The sequence below is a fragment of the Equus przewalskii genome, chromosome 11 (assembly GCF_037783145.1).
Source record: "Equus przewalskii isolate Varuska chromosome 11, EquPr2, whole genome shotgun sequence".
Lineage (NCBI taxonomy): Eukaryota > Metazoa > Chordata > Mammalia > Perissodactyla > Equidae > Equus > Equus przewalskii.
In genome coordinates this window covers 23,427,829-23,450,942 of record NC_091841.1, presented here as the reverse complement: position 1 = coordinate 23,450,942, position 23,114 = coordinate 23,427,829, and the positions used below count along the sequence as shown (strand labels likewise).

The following is a 23,114-nucleotide window of genomic DNA, read 5'->3' as shown; positions in this document are numbered from 1 at the left end:
CAGTCTGGAGGAAGACGATGAGCTGGGTGATCAGAGACTCTGTCGAGTGTGGGGGCTGTGCTGTTTGAGCACCCCCACCTCCCAACTTCTTACATTGATATCGATTAAGTGAATAAGCAAAGGACACTGGATAGTGGTGCCCACCGTGGGCTCACCGAGCCTCCTGCAGGACCCGCCCAGCCTGAGGGCTGAGCCAGACGGAGCTGGCAGGGCATCTGGTTTATTTCCTCTCTAGTCCTTTTACATTGTTTGGCCCCTTGAGGATTTCTGAAAATGAAAAATAACCATCTAGCCTTTTTCCCGGAAAAAGAGAGGTTTAGCATGAAAAAAGAATACAAGAGAGTGTTCTGGAAAAAGACCAGGTGAGGTAACAAGGCTGATAGCTCCACCTTTGGGAGAGGTGCCCAGGCTCTGCCCCCAAATCCAGTTCTACCTTGCAGCTGCCCACATTCTCTCTCTGCCCTGCGTTTCTGGGAATACACTCAGAGTGCACGGCGTAGGAGATAAGATGTGTCCCAAAGCAGGTCACACTGACCTACGGAGGGTCTAGGACAGGGAGCAGGCCCCCCTCCTCACATTCCAGACAGGAACTGCCTGCCTCACTCTATGTCAGGATGACACTGCCTGGTCTCCTTGGATGTGCGGAGGTTCCTGCTTCTCCTCCACCACCCGTAACCAGAGATGTTATCGCCCGGCTAGGCTGATCACCATTCCAGAGTGATTCTTCCTTATCACAGTTCACGCAATTACGGGCAGCACGAAGGGTGCTCTTTGAGTCTGATTTTACAACCCCTTAAGGTGAAAATAACTCTGAGATTTCATTGCCCCAGAAGCCCTTTGGCCTTCTGGCTGGTCCTACGCTATCACATTCTTCCCTTTGCCGTCTAGCCAGTAAGCAAAACAAACAGATTGCTCCCACTCTATTAAACTTCTACCCGCCTTGTAGAAGTACCAACTCACAGTCTTCCAAGAAGCCTGTCTTTGTCCCGTAATTTCTCTCATTAATTTGAACTCAGAGTATGTGCTGCTCTGAGAAACCTGTTGCACCGTATCTTATCTGCATCCATCGTCATCTTGTCATTTGGCACTTTCAGCACGGCATCATCTCCCCAGTTGGATTCAGAGCCTCTTAGGACTTGCTTCTTTTCCTCCCCAACAGAGGCAGGTGTGTGGAGGTCACCAAGGTTGATTCATTCCGAGGTGCTTCGTCTGATTTTTGGTTGAGGCAGCCTCCTGCCCAAAATATTGAGATGGAAGCCCAAGGCAGCAGAATTTCCCCAGCATAATCCAGGACCTTTTGAATTGACTTCAACAGCTATGACACCCATGGAAATCTTGAGAGTGGCCCAGAGGGCAGGTGCTGCCTTGGGTTGATGTGGCCCCATGGTGAACCCGTGCTGAGAGTCGAGTTGTGGTTGCTAAGATCCTTAATAAGAACTCCAGTCTCACTGGATTCAAATCTCCTCTCAACCCTGCTCAGAAAGTAACAGCTTGGTTTGGGAGGGGGGCAGGTAGCGGTGAGCAAGGAGAGTCATCTACCTCCTCACAATCTTTTGTTCTTGCGTTTATTCTTTTGGTGTTGAGAACGTAACAAAGAGGAGAAAGTTCAGTGTTTCTCTGTGATTGCCTGTGGCGAGCTGTCCGTTATAACAGCTTCCGTCCACAGTCGTGGCTGCTTCTCTGTCCAACACCAGCCACTCTTCTCTTTATAAGGTCAACATCCAAATGCTGCCTTTCGCAGGGGACATCGTTCTCAGTTCTTCAAAGGACCCTGAAGGGCCCGCCCCTGGTCAGCTGAGGCTCAACCTCTTTCCCCACTCTCCCCCAGCGGGGCTCAGTGCTCCTGGGATGAAGAACCAGCTTGTTTTTCTTTACTGCTGATGTGTGATCAATACTTCTGTAACACACATTTAAAATTGCTAGTGAAGGGTGGAAAAATACGCCACTTTGGCATAAGGATTAGCGTGAGCTAAAGGCACTGAAGAAAAACAGCAGCAAGAAGGATGCTCTGACCCTCCGCTTTTTCTTCCTAAAAGCAGGAAATGAAACGCCCAGATGGAAGATGTCCTCCTTACACCAGGAAGAAAGTAACATTCTTACCATCAAAGACAGGAAGTTGAAGCTGAGAGAATTCTCCACCAACAGACCTAGTTAAAATAATTCTGATCTTCCTTTAGCCTCCCATATATTTTAGTTAATCCTCTACAATCACCTCTCTTTGCTCAATCTAGTATAAAAATATTTAGGTTTTGTCGCTTCTTGGGGGTCTTCATTTCCTTAGGAGGGCTCCTGTGTCACGTACGACTTATATTAAATATAAAAAGGGAATGAGTAGGTACCCTTAACTTGTTCCATCTGCCAGAAACACAGTTTGGAGCCAACTGTTTTTATAAATTAGTGAGATTTGTATTATCATATGTGTCTCATAGCTAAAATTTTTAAAAGAAGCTATAAGAGCTATAAAAGAATAAGCTATAAGCTTTGTGTGTGTCTGTCTGTATGTTTAAGTACATCTATATGTGTATGCTATAGATACATAGTATTTTTCTACCTCCAGATGGTGTTGCCAACATTAATTTGTAAAAGAGCTCTATTAAATTGGCTTAAAGAAAAATAAGTATTAAGTATTCCTAAAACTCCAAGAAACACAGAAACTAACCCAATTTTTTTCAAGTTCATCTGACCCGGGATCATCTTTGATAAATAAAAACTAGTTTAAGTTAGTTGGTTTAATCAAAATAGGCAAGTCTTCTGAGTTATTGACATTAAATATAATGTAGACATACAACTTTTTCTACCTGGATTTACTATTCAAATAAGCTCATGTTATCTCTATGTTACAGGATTTGTCAGCAAGAAAAATAAGATAATGGCTAGCTGTTTAATGTCTCATAAAATGTTCATGAGTAATCCAAGCATAATTGTTAAAAAAAAAATTAAATAGATGTAAGATAAAATTTTATAGGGGCCAGCCCCATGGGAGAGTGAGTGAGTTCACGTGCTCCACTTCAGCAGCCCAGGGTTTGGCTGGTTCGGGTCCTGGGTGCAGACATGACACCGCTTGTCAGTCCATGCTGGGGCCGTGTCCCACATGGCACAGCCAGGGGCACTCACAGCTGGAGTGTGCAGCCATGTACTGGGGGGCTTTGGGGAGAAGAATAAAAAAAAAAAAAGAAGATGGGCAACAGTTGTTAGCTCAGGTGCCAATCTTTAAAAAAAAAAGATAAAAGTTTATAAAAGAAGTTTTCAACAGCAATTATGTTTTATAATATGTTTACTTAAAAATCATTTCCAAACTCTTTCGGGTAGTTGAAACCTTATATTAAGTTAAATCAAATGATTGGCATTCATTAAATATCTATATCATTTCCAAATAAGATAAATTACTGAAACATTCATTAATAAAGATAAATTTAAGTTTATATCCTTTTGGTTTCTTATTTTTATATGGTACAGAGAGGCTAAAGATATTTGGATCTGTTGATAAACATGTATTTTGCCACATTAAAAAATCATGCTATGAAAAAGTATACGTCTCTAAAACTTATGAAATGGCATATTCATAAAATTTGTTAATCAATTAGCAGATTCTAATATGTGACAGACAGCTCGCAATTGCCTCCTTCATAGTTTTCGCTGAAAAATAAAGGTTACTGATCAGTAAATTTATAATCAATATGTGAAAATGAAACTACCAGAAACAATAACAGTGAAGAAAAACAACTTCATACTAGAGGGAAACATGGTAAGAAAATAGGACATGTTTTTATACGAATAGTATGCAAGGAATGTAGGATATGTTTGGTTTTTTTGTTGGTTTTTTTTAAAGAGAGAGTAATTTTTTTCCTAAAGTAAAATGACTGGTTGTTCCAAAATAAAAAGAAGAGATCTAAATGGATATAGAAAGTTGTGGAAGGTTTATTTTAAAAAAAATTATTTTGCAAGGTCAAATTGACTAAGATTAAAGGGATTTATTTATGAGGTTTTTTTTTAAAAAATGAGCTCAGTAATGTACTGACATGAAACTAGAGTTTCGCTTTCTCTCTGTTAAAAGGACAATGTTTCTTACATTATTGGTTTGCTCTTAATAAGAGATTATGGAAGGTTTTTCTTTACCTTTTGAGTAATTTGCCTAGGAAACAAAGTTTCTGTGCCTGATCAAAGTAATTTCTTATGCTTCATGCTGTCTTTATCAGATCTTTTATTACTTATAAAAATTGAGTCTTTTCAATATTAAAAGAGCTAAGTTTTTTTCCCCTCATGTATGTTACTTCCTGTATTACTTTAAAATCTTTGTCAGTTTACTTTAGTGGATAACTAAGTATTGTTTTCCAAAGAACTGTGATCTTATTTGATCAAGTATTTTAAATCTTTTGACATTTTTGACAAACTTCTCAAAATCACTTTCTAAATAAAGTCTTTTTAACCTCAAACTAACTTCAAAATGTTCCAGAAGACTCTGAAAAATCTCAAAAGATTTGCTCTTTCTCCTTATAAAAAGAGAGATATTAAACTAATTAAGCTGATTTGATATATTAAATTACACGGAAAGCATTGTCAAATAAAAAGTGATACTAAACCTGCTTTAAATTATACTTGTATGGGTATATCTTACAAATATAAGTGTTTCAGAAATTATATAAGATTCCTGAAAATTTGTCAATATCCTTGCTGTCTGTATATCAGTCATAATTCTAATTAACTTAAAATGTTATATGCCAAAAACATTAACCAAATTTCCTTGCTAATTCCATCATTTTTATAATAAGGTCTCATCAGATCTTTAACCATGGCAATTTTTAAGTCTTTTGTCATTCACAGATAGGTATTGTTTTACTCTGATGCCTTCCTGAAAGCTTTTCCAATCAAATACAAACACAACTGCTTTATCCTCAAAAAAAATCCATGCAAAGAACTCTAATAAGTATCCTGGAATACAGGGTTCTGGTAATTCAAACGTCATACCAGTAAACTGGGCAAAAAAAAAATTCTAGAACTCAAATGCAGATGCTAATGGATTCATAAAATTGCGAACCCAATATCAAGCAAAAGAAGAATTAATTCCATGGGACTGAATGAACTGATGAGAATGATTATGACTCTTTGATTGAAGCATTGCTGGTTCTTTAATATTTTGTTTTCCAGACTTAAGAAACCCTTTTTTTCTTTTCTCTTAAGCTATCCATAGCTTATGGCAATCTGGCAAATTATACTTTTCTACTGGAATTGAAACATTTATTTTTTTTCTCTAGATTATCCCTCCAGAATTTGGAAGCCCTTATTGAATATTCTCATTTTCATGGCAATATAGTTATTTACATCAGTTCAATAAGAATCCATTGTCCTTATAACCAGACATAATTAAAAGCATTGGTTATTATTACTAAGGCATTGACTGGAATGTCATGTTGAGAATGATGTACATAGAATCAAATATGATCAGACAGATTTAAAAAACTTAGGTTGGATTTATGGAGTTAATGCTTATAAAGCCCCTTGAAATACCAGCCTGGTAGCTTGCTTACAGAGTTCCCAGCATTACAGATGAGTAAAGAAGGTCACTTCCTGGCAGGCCCAAAACCTCAAGATATCTTGGGGAGGTCAAGAGAGGAATTCATCCAAATTTATAGGTACTGAAGGTAAAGTCTGGTGACATGTTCCTGCACAGCTTCTTAGCCTCAAGAGACTTTTAAAAGTTTAATCTGAGATTCCTTTTAAAAGTTCCAGCAAAATAGACTTAAAAGAGCCTACATGGTCAACCACTGTTTTTGCTGCACTTGTGTAAATAGGCCAAATTTAATGAAACCAGACTTATTTTTCAAACAAACTAGTCTCACTTTTATTTTCTTTGATAAAAGTGGTGGTGACTGTAGGGAGAGAATTCTTTGTTTCAATAAAAGCCATAGCACACCCTTCTGGCTTCCCAAACTGTGTCACATCCACTAACTTTGAGCTTTTTTCCTCTTTCTAAACTGGCTCCTGCCGTTTTGTACCTTTCATCAATAATTAACGTTTCTGATTTTTCTCCCACCCTTCTGACTTGGAATGACTGAAAACTAAAACTGTCCGTTTCCCAAGGCCTTACAAGCTGGCGCTGGCCAACTTAACACAAACTTCAGAGAAATCACCACCACCGATCAGGTATGGACCAGCTTCCTGCCTGCTGCTATATGGGCCGCTCAGAAAGTTCATGAGGACACCTAATGCTATCCCCAGAGACATTCAAACTACAAACCAGAAAATTCATCGAAATTGTCCCTATCTGTCTTCAATCCACCGTCTAAAGATTCTTCAAGACCAACATGTAAAAATCTTCTCAACTGACTGCCCCTTGGACTAAAACATTAGGCTTATAATTTGCTCAAACCGTTAACTTTTGTTTTTTCTTTGTTTCTATATAAATGCCTCTCGTTAAATGCTTGATTGGTCATCATACAGAGGCCTAACTTTGGGGGGAACCCACCGGCAACACCACTGCCTGAGGTGAGAGCTGACTGTTTAACTGAACTGACATTCTCAGGACTAAGAGACTGATTCGGTGAGGATGGAGCAAGCTGCTATCTCAGTCCAGACTAGCAAAGCTCTTGGAGAAATTTCAAAGAGGGAATGGAGAGTGGCAGAACATGTCCCTCCAGAATATGCTCCTTTGGCATAAGGATTGCTTCAAGCTAAAGACAATTTTAAAAAACAGCAGGTTCAAGAAGGGTGCTCTGACCCTCCCCTTTTTCTTCCTAAAAGTGGGAGATGAAACCCCCAGATGGAATATGCCCTCCCTATATCATGAGGAAGGTAACCGTTTTATCATCACGGACAGGAAGTTGAAGCTGAGAGACTTCTGTAAAAACAAGCCTTGTTAACATAATTCTTATATTTCTTTAGCCTTTCCTTACCTTTTAGTGACTTTTCTACAATTGCCTCTCTTTGTTCAACCTAGCATAAAAACACTTAGGTTTTGTCACTTCTTGGGGTCTTCACTTCCTTATGAGGGCTCCTGTGTCACATAAAACTTGTATTAAATAAATGTGTATGCTTTTTTCCTGTTACTCTGTCTTAGGTCAACTTAATTCTCAGGCCCGGCCAAAAACCCTAAGAGGGTAGAGGTAAAATTTGCCTCTCCTACACTAGGATAATGAAATTTACAAAAAAGACTTACAAAATACAAGTCCTGTTTTCATTATTAGACTAGACAGCCACAAAATTATTCTCTCAAATTTCTATGAAACTTTCTACGAACTCTCTCTTTCCTTCTGTACTTCTCTCTCCTTGGGCTAGTAACACACAGTTCACAGATCAGTCCTGGTCCCTGGAACCCAGTTTGTGTAGCACTGGGTCTAGCCAACCTTGAAATAATTTGCTATGTTTTCATAAAACATATTCTCTTTATACTATTATAAGTAACACAATAACGAGTTTATAATAAAAACAATGTAAATCCTGTCCCCATTTTCTCTCCCTCTCCCCTGGAGCCATTTGTTTCTTTTATGAGTAAATTTATCTCTGTGTGTTGCAGCTTCTCTGGAGATCAGGCTGGAATGGAGCCAAGCACTCACATGGGATAAGAGTAGTGCCTTGGGTCATATTTTGGGGCAGAGGTGGTTGTATTAACTGCTAACATTGCAGGAGGAGAGATAATGAGAGACTAATCCGTTGTTAGGCAATAGTAAGGTGTGTTCTTGGTTTCCACTTTAGGGGTGTTCCAACCCTGGGCACCTCTAGCTTCATTCCCTCAGGCACAGAGTGGTGCCGATTATTCCAGAAGCCACTCCATCTCTTCTCCACCTGCCTTTAATCTTTCAAGGAGTTCACATACCCTGTGGGTTCCAGTTTCGGCTCGGCCACTTTACCAACCTGTTGCTTTCCTGGTGACCCAGGCTGCAGGCTCATCTGTGTGGCCCTCAGTTTTCTAATCTCCACATTCAGGATCATATCTGCCCTGCTGATGTCCTGGGGTGGTTGCCAGACAATGTTGTACATTCTTTCCTTCAGTGCCCACTCCATGACCTGCAGTAGGCAGAACTACAAAGATAAAACCCAAAGATAAGACTTACCTACAGTTCAGTGAAGAAATAGACTTAGGGCATGTATCACCTTCAACATTAAGTCATATGAAGTGAGGTCACCTCATCATCCGCTGGGGGAGTCTAGAGTGGGGCAGGGTCACCCAAGGAAGGACTCACAGTGGGTTTCCAAGGATATTTGAACTGTTCCTTCGGCTAAGGGGAGAAGATTGCAGAAATGAGATACGGGATGTCCAGGGGATGAGGCTCAAGATGTATGACCCCTATGACCAGCCATTACACTCCTGGAGAAAAATTTGTGGACGTGCACCAGGAAGCTTAGATAGCAGAGGTCAGCAAACTGCAACCCCTGGGCCACGTTCTGCCTCCAATCTGTTTTGCACAGCGCATGAGCTAAGAACTATGTTTACATTTTTTAAGCGTTTTTTTAAAACATTTTTTAAAACATTTTTTAAATTATCTAAAAATAAAGAAGAATATGCAACAGAGACCCTATGTGACCACCATGCCCAAATGTTTATCATCTGTTCCTTTACCAAGTATGTTTGCCAACCCCTAGTATATTAGAATACTCACACAGGACTGTTGATGATAGCAAAAACTGGAAACATCTGAACTATCCATCAACAGTAGAGAAAACAAATAAATTGTAGTTTGTTCATATAATGAATATTACACAGCAATGGAAATGAAGAAACTATAGCTACATGTAACAATCTGGATGATTCTCATAAACCATAGTGAGCAAATAAAATAGGACATGAAAAAATACAAACAGTGAGATTCCATTCCTATCAAGATCAAAAACAGTCAAAAGCAAAGTATCTAATTTAGGGATGCGTTTATGGATGGAAGCCTATGAAGAAAAGTAAGAAATTATTTTTTTAAAAAAAGCCAAAACTGTGATTACTTCTAGGGTTGAGGGAGGAGGTGGTGATGAGGAAGAGGCACATGGAGGTTTCTGGAATGTTGAGCAGTGTTTCATTTCCTGGTCTTTGTGGTGGTTATGTGAGTTTTCCCAGCAGAACTAACCTTGTATGTCTATGCTTTACATCTTCATCTCCATATTAGATTGTATCAGCTAGCTATTACAACAATAGTGCTTTGTAACAAACCATATAGACATTCAGTGGCTTAAAACTACAATCAATCATTCTCCCAGCTCTGGGGGTCAGCAGGGCCAGTGGCTCTCATGCATCTGCAGTGGTGGGGGCTCTCTGCTCTTTGGTTTAGGTATGCTCATTGGTGGGGGCAGCTTTGCTTTATGTATGTTCATTCCAGGCCCAGACTCAGGAGGCAGCAGCTACCAGGGGAAGCTCCTCTCATGGCAATGCCAGAGGCTCATCTAAAGCACACTGTCACTTCCACCCTATTGGCCAAAGAAAGTCAAATGGCCAAGTCCAAAATCAAGGGGTCAGGGAGTATTTTCAGCCCCCAGTGAAGCAGAAGAGTAAAGAATTGGGGCCAAGAATGCAAGTATATTTCTCCCAATAGTTGGTTAGGAGAGAAACTGAGGTTGCTTTGGGGCATCCAGTTAGGAGTCAGAAATTTGATCTACAGCTCAGAAAGATCTAGAACGTAGACCAAGGTTTGGTTCTTCTGCATTTAGGTATCAACCAATGTCCCACAAGTGACTGAGTTGTCTGGGGACAGTGTACCCAGGTGAAGCAAGAGTATCACTAATGTTGAGTTGGGCTCAGGAAGATAACCCGGTATAGGGGATTTAGACAGGGACCAGCAAAGGGGCAAAAGGAGAGGGCTAAGGAAGGAGAGAGTTTGAAACAGAACAAAGCAATGGTGCTGATGGTATAGACAGCCATAGAGTGTGGTAGGCTTTTGCTCTGTGGGGATCATCTTTAAAAAAGCAATTTTGGCAACTCTGTAGGGACTAGATTCCATCTACAATGGGTTGAGACAATAGGAGAGGATACAGGGCAGTGCTCTTGACCTTTTCCCCATTCTCTTCTACACTAGATTAGTAACTCACACTGTCATCAGTAGCAGTGTTCACCACAGCATGACTTTCAAGTGGTCATCTTCCTCCAATCCCATTTTAAGAAACACTGTTATAAAAAAAAATGGACGGAGAGATGGTGTCTAGGAAAAGATGCTATAACCATAAAGGATATCGTATGGATAATCAGCAGAGTTTGGGTTTCTGCCCTACACAAAGGTGAATTCATGGTCAATGCCCTTGAGGAATTTATTGCCTAGAGGGGAAGCAATCCGTAAACACCTCACAGGAATTCAAGGCAGGGCCACATAAGGGCTAAGTAGTCTTGCTTGCTATTTGCAGTGATGGCATTGAGAAAGAAGCTGCTAATTCTGACCCAGAAGGAGCAAGGAGGGGGCAGGTTTACAAAGGAGGAAGCATTGAGAGAGTGGGAGAAGCTGGAGAACAGATGAGGAAGGCAGCGAGTGGTGGTAGGCAGCACATGGCATGTGTAGGTGTGTATGGGTGTGGAGGGGGAAAGTGGCCCATGAGGCTGGAAAGGAAGTTTGGGGCTCCACAATGGAGGTCATCCCATGGCAGGGGGACTGGAGCTTATTTCACTCTGTAGGCAATGGGGAGCCTCCCTGGGATTTTGCAGAGGAGAGTGGTGCTGTCAAACTCACTTCTTAGAAGATCGTTGGCAGCAATGCAAAAAAGTGCATTGGATATCAGGAACGAAGGATGGATACCAGGTGGCTGTTGCAATGGAAATGGAAACTCTTTGTAAACTACAAAACTGGGTACAACCTGAAGGTAGGGATGTTGATTCTGGACTCCTTCGAAGGAGCATCTCCTTGTCCTCTCCGGCACAGGGACAGTGCTGTGCTGTCCCTCCCATGGAAGGTAATGGGTTGAGCTAATGTAACATCCCCTCTCCTCCCTGGTCTTCTTGTGTGCAAGGATAGATAACAATAATAAGACTGGTTAGGGCCAAGAGCCAGGCTGTGACCAGGCAGGATGGTAGCTGTGGTCCATGTTGCAAAGGAGCAGAAATATGCCATCTTCCTCAGGTAACTCATCTTTGCCATGAGGCCATCAGGGTTCATTCACCCAAGTTTGGTAACTGCTAAATGAAAACTCATACAAGCACCAGCTAGTGGGATAGGGCTGTTCTCCAAAACAATGCTGATTTGGAATGCTCTGTCTAGGTGACCCCATTATAAACACTCAAGATGATCCAGGATTACTGATATTTTGGGGTGCTTTCAAATTATGCCTCCTGGCTTTTTTTTTTTAACCAAGAAGTGTTAAAAATACCAAACCACACATCTTGATTTGGGGCTTCAGATAATATAGTCACTATAGTTATGGGACAAGTTATTTAATACCTTATGTCCTCAGTCTTCGTAACAGTAAAATAATTTAGACACGTGGTTGCTACAGTTCCCTCCTGGTCTAAGAGTCCTGGACTCTGGTCCTAGGTACTAGACACAGTGTAGCCTGCAGCACTCACTAGCAGGGTCAGAGTCATGACTTGCTTAGGTGCCCAGGCAAGCCACTTTACCTCTCTGTGCCTCAGTTTCCTTGTCTGAAAAATGGCAGTGATAATAGAACCAAACTGACAGGCTGCTGGGAGGATTAAATGAGTTAATATAAATGAAGTGCTTGGAAGAGTGTCTGGCACAAGAGAGTGCTCAAAAAGTATTAGCTATCGTATAGTCAAAAGGTGGAAGCAACCCAAGGATTTAGATAAACAAAAGTGAATAGATAACCAAAATGTATTCTATCCATACAATGGACTATTATTCAGCCTTAAAAAGGAAGGAGATTCTGACACATGCTCCAACATGGATGAACCTCAAAGATAATATGTTAAATGAAAGAAGCCCAACACAAAAAGACAAACACTGTATGATTCCACTTATATGAGGTACTTAGTGTATCAAATTCATAGAGACAGAAAGCAGAATGGTGGTTGTCAGGGACTGGGGAGGTGGGGATGTTGACTTCTGTGTAATGGAGACAGAGTTTCAGTTTTAGAAGACGGAAAAAGTTCTTGAGGTGGATGGTGGTGATGGTTGCACAACAATGTGAAGGTACTTAACACCACTGAATTGTACACTTAACAATGGTGAAAACTGTAAATTTTATGTCTATTTTACCACAACTTAAAAAAAAGTATTGGAGTGACGTCAGTGTCATGGCGGAGTGAGCTTGCCTGGGACTCTCTCCCCTCTAACATACAACAAAAAGGAGCAACCATAGTCCAACAGAAAATATCCTAATAGCACAGGAATCCTTGGAGAGTCACAGCCGCCAAGCGACGGAGGGCAGAGAGGCTGGAGCCCCCCTCGGAGGAGCTGGAACAGGGTAAGAGAGAACTTCACTCCCTCCCCTAAAGACTGGGATCGCTGCCACAGGACGCTCCATGAGGGAAGGAGTGGGGGAGGGGCCCTGCATCCAGAGGATCACCCAGGACTCCCTAGTGCCCTTGCAGCCTAAAGGGAAGCCCTCTAATGGGGCAAAAGCTTTTGCATGGGGGGACCTCATCAAGCCGAGACCCAAGGAGACCAGATAGCAAGAGCTGACCGGGAAACCTGGGTCTGCACGCAAAAGAAAAAGCCCTGCTATGCCCCCAACCTGCGCTGTGGCGTGACATCTCGGCTGAAGGAGGAGGGCTCAGAATACATGCCTCTCAACCCCCATCCAGTGGCAATAGGCTGTAACTTCAACCGAATAATATCACAATGCAGAAAACCAGTAGTTCCAGCACCAAGCAGTTCCTCCAAGCTCCAGACCAGAGGGAAAACAATAAATACCCAGAATTACATCCTGAGGACTCAGAAATAAGTAAGCTAAATGACAATGAATTCAGAATAGCTATTGTCAAAAAAACTCAATGAGGTAAAAAAGAATATAGAGAAACAATTCAATGAGTTCAGGAGCTACTTCACAAAAGAGATTGAAACTGTAAAGAAGAATTAATCAGACATACTAGAGATGAAAGACACAATGGAAGAGATAAAACAAAATACGGATTTCCTGAATGCTCGTGCGGACACCATAGAGGAGTGAATCAGCATAATCGAAGATAGACATGTTGAAATGCTCCAGACAGAGGAGGAGAGAGAACTGAGACTAAAAAGAAATGAAGAAAGTCTCCAAGAAATATCTGACTCAATGAGGAAATGCAACAGAAGAATTATAGTATCCAAGAAGGTGAAGAAAAGGAGAATGGAGCAGAAAGCGTGCTCAAAGAAATAATAGCAGAGAACTTCCCAAATCTAGAGAATGAGAGAGAAATGTGTGTGGAGGAAGTTTTCAGGTCTCCTAGATCTGTCAATGTAAAAAGACCTACTGCAAGACATATAGTAGTAAAACTGGCAAAAATGAATGACAAAGAAAGCATACTCAACGCAGCAATACAGAAGAAAATAACCTACAAAGGAACCCCTATCAGACTTTCAGTGGATTTCTCTACAGAAACCTTACAGGCTAGGAGAGAATGGAACGACATAGTCAAAACTTTAAAAGATAAAAATCTTCAGCCAAGAATACTCTATCCAGCAAAAATATCCTTCAGATGTGAGGGAGGCGTTAAATCTTTCCCAGACAAACAAAAGCTAAGGGACTTTGTAGCAACGAGACCCTCCCTACAAGAAATCCTCAAGAAGGCCCTCATACCTTAAAAAAGAATAAAAGGGAGAAAGGGGTAACAAATTACAGAGTAAGGAGACAAATAGATAGAATCAGAATAGGATAGCAAATATTCAGCTATAGCATTAGGATAAAGGGCAGGAAAACACCAAAACCGAAGACAATCTTGTCACTTTAACCACAAACTCACAACACAAGTTGGAATAAGAGATGGAGAGGAGGAGAAAAGGGACTGAATCAGTTTAGGCTAAGGAAATAAGAGGGCACCAGAAAATGGACTATGCTACACACGAGATTCTAAATGCAAACTTCAGGGTAGCCACTAAACTAAAAAGCAGAACAGAGACACAAAAAATAAACAAGGAAAAAACTAAGAAACACAGCATAAGAAACTGCAGAAATCAATGGGTAGACCAAAACACACAGGACAAGAAACAAAGGAAATGCAGGAAAACTGGAAAGCAAGTGACGGAATGACAGCATTAAGCCCTCATACATCAGTAATCACCCTCAATGTAAATGGCTTGAACTCTCCAATAGAGAGACACAGAGTGGTAAAATGGATTAAAGAACAAGATCCAACAATTTGTTGTCTCCAGGAAACACATCTCAGCTCCGATGACAAATACAGGCTCAGAGTGAAGGGATGGAAGATGATACTCCAAGCTAATGGCAAATAAAAGAAAGCAGGAGTCACAATACTTATATGAGATAAAGTAGATTTCAAGATAAGGCAGACAAAGAGGGGCAATATATAACGATCAAAGGTACACTCCATCAAGAAGAAATAACGCTTATAAATATCTATGCACCCAACACATGAGCACCAAAGTTCATAAAGCAACTATTAACAAGCCTAAAAGAAGATTTCAAAAATGACACAGTAATAGTAGGGGACCTCAACACTGTACTCACATCACTGGACAGATCATCCAGACAGAAAATCAACAAAGAAACAGTGGAATTAAGTGAAAAGCTAAAACAGTTGGACTTAATAGACATATGTAGAACACTCCACCCAAAAACAGCAGAATATACATTCTTCTCAAGTGCACATGGAACATTCTCAAGGATAGACCACATGTTGGAAAACAAGGCAAGCCTCTATAAATTTTACATTGAAATAATAAATTAAATTGAAATAATAACAAGCGTCTTTGCCAATCATAATGCTATAAAGCTAGAAATTAATTACAAGAAAAAAGCTGAGAAAGGACAAAGATGTGGAGACTAAACAATATGCTATTGAACAAGCAATGGATCATTGGAGAAATTAAAGGAGAAATGAAAAAATATCTGGAGACAAATGAAAATGATAACATGCCATACCAACTCATATGGGATACAGCAAAAGCTTTATTAAGAGGGAAATTCATCACAATACAGGCACACCTTATTAAAAAAGAAAAATTCCAAATAAGCAATCTCAAATTACACCTAACTGAATTAGAAAAAGGAAGAACAAACAAAGCCCAAAGTCAGAAGAAGGAGAGAAATCATAAAAATCAGTGCAGAAATAAATGCTATTGAAACAAAAAAGGCAGTAGAAAGGATCAATGAAACAAAGACCTGGTTCTTTGAGAGGATAAATAAAATTGACAAACCCGTAGCCAGACTTAACAAAGGAAAAAAGAGAGAAAGCTCAAATAAACAAAATCAGAAATGAAAGAGGAGAAATAACAACAGACTCCACAGAAATACAATGGATTATAAGAGAATACTATGAAAACCTATATGCCAACAAAATGGATAACCTAGAGGAAATAGATAAATTCTTAGACTCCTACAACCTCCCAAAGCTGAATCAAGAAGAAGCAGACAATCTGAACAGGCCAATCACAAGCAAAGAGATTGGAACAGCAATCAAAAGCACTCAAAGAATAAAACCCCAGGACCAGATGGCTTTCCCGGGGAATTCTACCAAACTTTCAGAGAGGATTTAATACCTATACTTTTCAAGCTATTCTAAAAACTTAGGGAGGATGGAACACTTCCTAACACATTCTACAAGGCCAACATTACTCTGATATGAAAGCCTGACAAGGACAGCATGAAAAAGGAGAACTACAGACCAATATCGCTGATGAACATAGATGAAAAAATTCCCAACAAAATTTTGGCAACCCAAATTCAGCAATACATCAAAAGGATGCAACATATCATGATCAAGTGGGATTCATACCAGGGACACAGGGATGGTTCAACATCCACAAATCAATCAATGTGATACACCGCATCAACAAATTGAGGAATAAAAACCACATGATCATCTCAAAAGATGCAGATTAAGCATTTGGCAAGATCCAACAGGGATTTATGACAAAAAAAATCTTAACAAAATGGGGATAGAAGGAAATTACCTCAACATAATAAAGGCCATATATGACAAACACACAGCCAACATCATACTCAATGGGCAAAAACCAAGCGCCATCCCCCTGAGAATAGGAACGAGACAAGAATGCCCACTATCACCACTCTTATTCAATATAGCACTGTAGGTTTGTGCCAGAGCAATTAGGGAAGAGAAAGGAATAAAAGGAATCCAAATAGGGAGTGAAGAAGTGAAACTCTCGCTGTTTGCAGATGACATGATCTTATACATAGAAAACCCCAAAGAATCCATTGGAAAACTATTAGAAACAATCAACAACTACAGCAAAGTGGCAGGGGATAAAATCAACTTACATAAATCAGTAGCATTTCTATACTCTAATAACGAACTAACAGAAAAATAACTCAAGAACACAATACCATTCACAATTGCAACAAAAAGAATAAAATACCTAGGGGTGAATTTAACTAGGGAAGTGAGAGACCTATACAATGAAAACTACAAGACTTTCCTGAAAGAAATGGATGATGACATAAAGAGATGGAAAGACATTCCATGCACATGGAGTGGAAAAATAAACATAGTTAAAATGTCCATTCTACCTAAAGCAATCTACAGATTCAATGCAATCCCAATCAGAATCCCAAGGACGTTCTTTACAGAAATAGAACAAAGAATCCTAAAATTCATATGGGGCAACAAAAGACCTCGAATTGCTAAAGCAATCCTGAGAAAAAAGAACAAAGCTGGAGGCATCACAATCCCTGACTTCAAAACATACCACAAAGCTACAGTAATCAAAACAGCATGGTACTGGTACAGAAACAGATGCACAGATCAATGGAACAGAATTGAAAGCCCAGAAATAAAACCACACATCTATGGGCAGCTAATCTTCGACAAAGGAGCTGTGGGCCTTACAATGGAGAAAAGAAAGTCTCTTCATCAAATGGTTCTGGGAAAACTGGAAAGCCACATGTAAAAGAATGAAAATTGACCATTCTTTTTCACCATTCACAAAAATAAACTCAAAATGGATCAAAGACGTAAAAGTAAGACCTGAAACCATAAGGGTTCTAGAAGAAAAGACAGGCAGTACACACTTTGACATCAGTCTTAAAAGGATCTTTTTGGACACCACGTCTTCTCAGACAAGGGAAACAATAGAAAGAATAAACAAATGGGACGTCATCAGACTAAAGAGCTTCTTCAAGGCAAGGGAAAACAGGATTGAAACAAAAAAACCAACCCACTAATTGGGAAAAAATATTTGCAAGTCATATATCTGACACAGGGTTAATATCCATAATATATAAAGAACTCACACAACTCAACAACAAAAAAATCAAACAACCCAATCAAAAAATGGGCAGGGGACATGAACAGACATTTCTCTAAAGAAGATATATGGATGGTCAATAGGCACATGAAGAGATGTTCATCTTCACTGATCGTCAGGGAAATGCAAATCAAAACTACACTAAGATATCACCTTATACCCATTAGAAAGGCAAAAATAACCAAAACAAAAAGTAACAAATTTTGGAGAAGTTGTGAAGAAAAAGGAACCCTCATACACTGCTGGTGGGAATGCAGACTGGTGCAGCCACTATGGAAAATAGTATGGAGATTTCTCAAAAAATTAAAAATAGAAATACCTTATGACCCAGCCATCCCACTACTGGGTATCCACCCAAAGAACTTGAAATCAGCAATTCCAGAAGTTCCATGCACCCCTATGTTCATTGCAGCATTCTTTACAATAGCCAAGACCTGGAAGCAACCTAAGTGCCCATCAACTGATGATTGGATAAAGAAGATATGGTATATATATATATACAATGGAATACTACTGAGCCATAAAAAAGAATAAAATCGTCCCATTCACAACAACGTGGATGGACCTTGAGGGTATTATGTTAAGTGAAATAAGCCAGATAGAGAAGGACGATCCCTGTATGACTCCACTCGTGTGGAAGTTAAATATGTGGACAAAGAGAACAGATTAGTGGCTTCCAGGGGAAAGGGGGGTGGAGGGTGGGCACAGAGGGTGAAGGGGTGCACCTACAACACGACCGACAAACAATAACGTACAACTGAAATTTCACAAGATTGTAAATTATCATAAACTCAATAAAAATTTTTAAAAAACAAAGCTATTAACTGTTGTTATCTCTGGCCTCAGCTCTCTGGACGGTTTCTCTAGAGAGGAGAGCCCAAACAGATGTGACGATTATTGTCTGCCCCATACCTCTGGGAGATAGGGCTCAAATTTGCTCCCTCCTCGAACCTTCTGATACAGTAAGTTATCTTTTCCCCTTTAAGTCCAATTCTATCCTTGTTGTGCACCAGGAGAGCTATGGAACAAATATCCTTGATGATGGAGTCAAGGGAAGCCAGAGGAGAAGCAGTGGGAGCTCTAAGCAGAGGGTCCTCCCCGATTCTGCTGGAACTCTGGCTGCAGCTCCCGACCCTCACCATCCTAACCCTGCGCACTGCTGCGCTGGAAAACAGTTTCCCCAGAAGCTGGATGCCCACTGGGGAGCTATAGAAGTGGGTTCTGGTGGCGTCCCCTTAGGTTAGCACCAGGGTTATGGCAGGTACGCGAGGAACAATACTAAGGCTCAGGTGACTGTTGAGTTTCTTGGTCCTTGGGTCCCATTCGTGCTCTCAGCAAAGCCCTTTTCCCCTGGGACCCATGGAGGTGAGGGCCAGCAGGCCAGTGCCTTGAGTGGGTGATCCTTAATTATAATCCGGCCCAATAAAATGCCAAGGGCAGGGGCCCTGTCACTGGCTTTCTCTGGAGAAATCCTTTTCCATGCTCTTTTTAATAAATCTTTACTGAATACATCCTATAAGCAGGACTGAGAAGTGGTGCTGCTCAGCCTTAGCAGCACGTTGAGACCACCTTACAGAGTTTAACAAATCCTGAGGCCACACCCAGCTCCCAGAGGTTCTGGGTTCATTGGTAGAGATGTGACTTGGGTATTTGGATTTTTTTAAAAGCTCTCCAGATGATTCTATATGTACCCAAGGTTGAACACCACTGCTCTAAAGATCAAATAGACTGTGGCCTCCATGCACAAAGGGGGCGCTGCAGCAGAGGGACCTTAAAAAGAGCCAGGGAAGGCCAGGCCCCACAGTGATGGTTTCACAAGGAAGGATCACGGACCAGGCGGCATTCCGCTGTTTCTCGCGGTCAGGAGCCATTAACCAGGAGCTGGTTTGGTCTGTGGACACACAGTGACCTGACGGCCCTGCCTTATGTGTTGAAAACATGGTTTTGTAAAATGCAAAATAGTTCCCCCAAATGGCTACTTTTCTGCCAGTCATGGTGTCTGGGCTTTTCCCTTTGGCTTGCTCTGTCACTGCTGGGAGAGGTGTGGCCAAAACAAACCTCATCACGCCGTCCTGTGGCTGTTTGCTGAGTGCAGAAGGCCCCAGCCGACTTCAGCTTTCTTGACGTAAGAGCAAAGCTGTCAGATGCGTTTCTTCATACAGTGAAGTCGACCGTCTCATCTGTTTTGAAATCCATGAGCGGCAACATGCTGACTCACTTCCCTTAGCCCGTGGAGTTACACTCCTTCCTGGATCAACAACCCCCCAGAGTTCACGGGAGGGGTGAACACCACCTGATTTACAGCAAGGGCCTTGAACTCTAGTTTGACTCTCTCACTATTGGCGGGGTGGGGGGCGGGAGGAGGCTGCATGGACAGCTAGGTGGTATTTCTGGGCTCTGAGATCGTTGTAGGAAAGGAGACACCTAAATACAAGATGTGGCCATCCTAATTTAGACCTTTGAGGAGAGGACCAGAATGTTTCTCCTCGTTGTGTGGAAGACTTGAGTGTTCTGTGGGCAACTCTGACATTAACTAGCTTTTGTTCAGTCATTCAAGACCTCTTCATCGCCAGACAGTGTTCTAGGCTCCTGAAAAATGGCCATGGAAAGACAGATATGGACCTTGCCTCTTTTTTCTTTCTTTTAAAGACTTTATTTATTTAGAGCACTTTTAGGTTTACAACAAAATGGAGAGGAAGGTACAGAGATTTCCCATATACCCCCTGCCCCACGCAGGCATAACCTCTCCTATTATCAACAGCACTCGCCAGGATGAGACACTTTTTACCAAGGGTGAACTGACATTGACACATCATAGTTCCCCAAAGTCCCCAGTTTACGTTAGGGTTCACTCTCGGTCTTGCACATTCTGTGGGTTTGGATAAATGTACAATGACACGTATCTATCATTATAACGTCACACAGAGTATTTTCACTGCCCTGAAAATCCTCTATGCTCAGTCTATTCACCTCCCCACCCTGACTCTCAACCTCTGGCAACCACTGATGTTTTTACTGTCCCCATAGCTTTGCCTTTTCCAGAATGTCACATAGCTGGAGTCATACAGTACACTGCCTTTTCAGATTGGCTTCTTTCACTTAGTAATACGTATTTAAGGTTCCTCCACGTCTTTTCATGGCTTGATAGCCCATTTCTTTACAGGGCTGAATAATATTCCGTTGCCTGAGTGTACCACAGTTTATTCCTTCATTCACCTGCTGAAGGACATCTTGATTGCTTCCAAGTTTTGGCAGGTATGAATAAAGGTGCTACAAACATCATGCGCAGGTGTTTGTGTCAACGTGTTTTCAACTCCTTTGGGTAAATACCAAGGAGCACAGTTGCTGGATCATATGGTAAGAGGATGTTTAGTTTTGTAAGAAACTGCCAAACTGTCTTCCAAAGTAGCTGGACCATTTTGCAGTGGAATCTCGTTGTTTTCATTTGCACTTCCCTAACGACACATGAGATGGAGCATCTTTTCATATGCTTATTTGCCGTCTGTATATCTCCAAAGATGAGGTGTTTGTTAATGTCTTTGGCCTATTTTTAAATGGAGTTGTTTGTTTTCTTATTATTGAGTGCTAAGAGTTCTTTGTATATTTTGGATAACAGTCCTTCATAGGATGTGTCTTTCGCAAATATTTTCTCCCAGTTTGTGGCTTGTCTTCTAATTCTTTTGATGTTGTTTTTTGCAAAGCAGAAGTTTTACGTTTTAGGACCTCCTGATGTGTGGTTGGGGAATAGCATTCACTCTGGGCTGTTCTTTTCCCCCAGTTTTATTGAGATATAATCGACATACTGTACTGTATAAGTTTCAGCCATACAGCATCATGACTTCACTTACATACATCGTGGGACTATTCTTTTTTAATTAATTAATAATAACTGACACTTAGGGAGTGCTTACTGTACGCCAGTTTTGTGCTAAACCCTTGATTTGCACTCCTTTTTTAAATAGCTATTTCCTTTGATCACAATTCCCACTCTCCTTTTCCCTATAAGCGATCATCCTGACATGTTTCCTATATGTCCTTGTTTGTGCTTTTGAAATTTCAATTGTTGTTTTCCACACGTGTATTCTAATTTATATGTATGTTGGATATGTTTATGTAAATTAGGGTGCACTCGCCCTTTCTTCCAGCATTGTTAGCGTGGTCCACCTGAGTTGCTGTCTGCGCATTGACCCCGTTTCTCATGGCTGTGTGATGATCCATAGAGTGCAGCCGCCAGGTTTTACCTGTCCATTCCCCTATTGAGTCTTATGATTTTTTGGGGGGGAGTTTTTTTTAAGAAGTCCGTCCTCACCTCTAGTCCATAATGATGTGACCCTACAGAGATTCTCTCCGTTAACGTCATAGCTGTTATGTCACAGTTAGGGCTGCTGTCTGTCCACACCCTAGCTTTGTAAATGGTGTTGATCAGGGATTCAGATTTGCGTGTCTTTACTGACTTTACTCACTGGACCTTCATAACAGCTCTCTGAGGTAGAGGAGAAAACCGAGGGCAAAGAAGGTCAAAATGCCAGCAAGTGGCAGAACCCAAATCTGATTTTGTTTCTTCAAATATCAAATAGCTGGACCATATTACAGACCTCCAGGGCGAGGCAGCAATAGAGCCCGGGCCCAGAGTGTTATTAATTACCTGGTAAAAGAATGAGGCCGTTGGTTCCATCTCTTGGAATTAGTTCAATCAGAAATGCTGGCGAACCCCAGGAAGGGCCACACCCAACCTCCAGCTTCCGTAGGAAGCCCCTTCCCATCTCTCTGACCCCTCCACCACGTAGGCAAAGCACACAGCCTACTCCAAAGTAACTCCCCCTCCCTCAGCTTAGGGCCTCCTTTCGCTGTCTGTCCTAATATTTTGTGCTCATAAACTCTAATAAATCATAATTAGTGACATGGAGTGAGCACTCTCCATGTGCCAGACAGTGTTCTAAGCACATCACATGTATGCCCTCATTTAATAGTCAAAACAACCCCATGAGGTGGGTATAATCATTGTACCCATTTTGCAGATCATAAAACCAAGCCCAAGGTTCTCACTACCAGTAAGCAGCAGAGCAGGGATACGAGCCCAGGCCACCGAGCACAGAGCGTGCACTTCAGCCACTGCGTCTCACTGTCCCTTGTAAGGTACGTGACAGTCCCATCCAGGCCAGGTACAACTATCAGAAATGATCAAATACAGGGAATTGAGTTGGCTCTGACTTTCATTTTGAGAGTCGTGGTAAAAAATGCTGCCATTTGATATTCCAGCCTCCAGACTCACCTCAATGAAGACTTGTCGTGATCTCAGAGGCCTGATTTCTTCACATCCCTGTTGGAGTGAGAGACCTTGAACATCTTGCTCTGCAAAGAAAGCCCACCTGGTGCATTAAGGCTTGCCGTGTGTCAGAACTTTACTAAGTGAACATTCGGTTAACTGCAGAGCCCCGTTTCCCAGCCCAGCCAGACAGCAGGGCGCTTGTCACTGTGTTTGGCCCATGCTCTTAGTCCTTTTGTGTAACCGAGTCCTGGGGACTGCGGTACAATGCTTCCCGGAGCCTGTGCTGGCTCTAGGGCCTTTGTTCTTGTCTCCCGTGACCCATTGTTCTGATCCTTCGCTTTCTGCGTTGTCATCTTGTTTTTCCCCATCTCAGTGACTGTTCATTATCTTTATGTTTTCCCCATCCTTCACTCTTGCCTCCAGCTTTTATCTCTCCTCTTGACCTCTTCCTTTCTCATGTTCAAGTGACATCTTATCCACCCGTCCTTTCTCTGCCCTTCTTTTTCCCCTAAGCTTTCATGCTAAATCCATACTGGAGCTGGTTCCATGCAATGTCACTCTTC

The 23,114-nt window shown here is 41.4% G+C and overlaps 1 long non-coding RNA gene across 1 annotated transcript in view; it reads right to left on the bottom strand.

The window, feature by feature from the left end:
• Positions 1-22,705, bottom strand: part of LOC139074492 (uncharacterized) — a 36,923-nt gene extending 14,218 nt beyond the window's left edge. Inside the window, exons 1-2 of the long non-coding RNA XR_011524132.1 lie at positions 22,555-22,705; positions 7,849-8,016 (exon numbers count right to left, since the gene is read on the bottom strand). This is a non-coding gene — a long non-coding RNA (uncharacterized lncRNA). The remainder of the gene's footprint in view (positions 1-7,848; positions 8,017-22,554) is intronic.
• Positions 22,706-23,114: the final 409 nt, after the last annotated feature.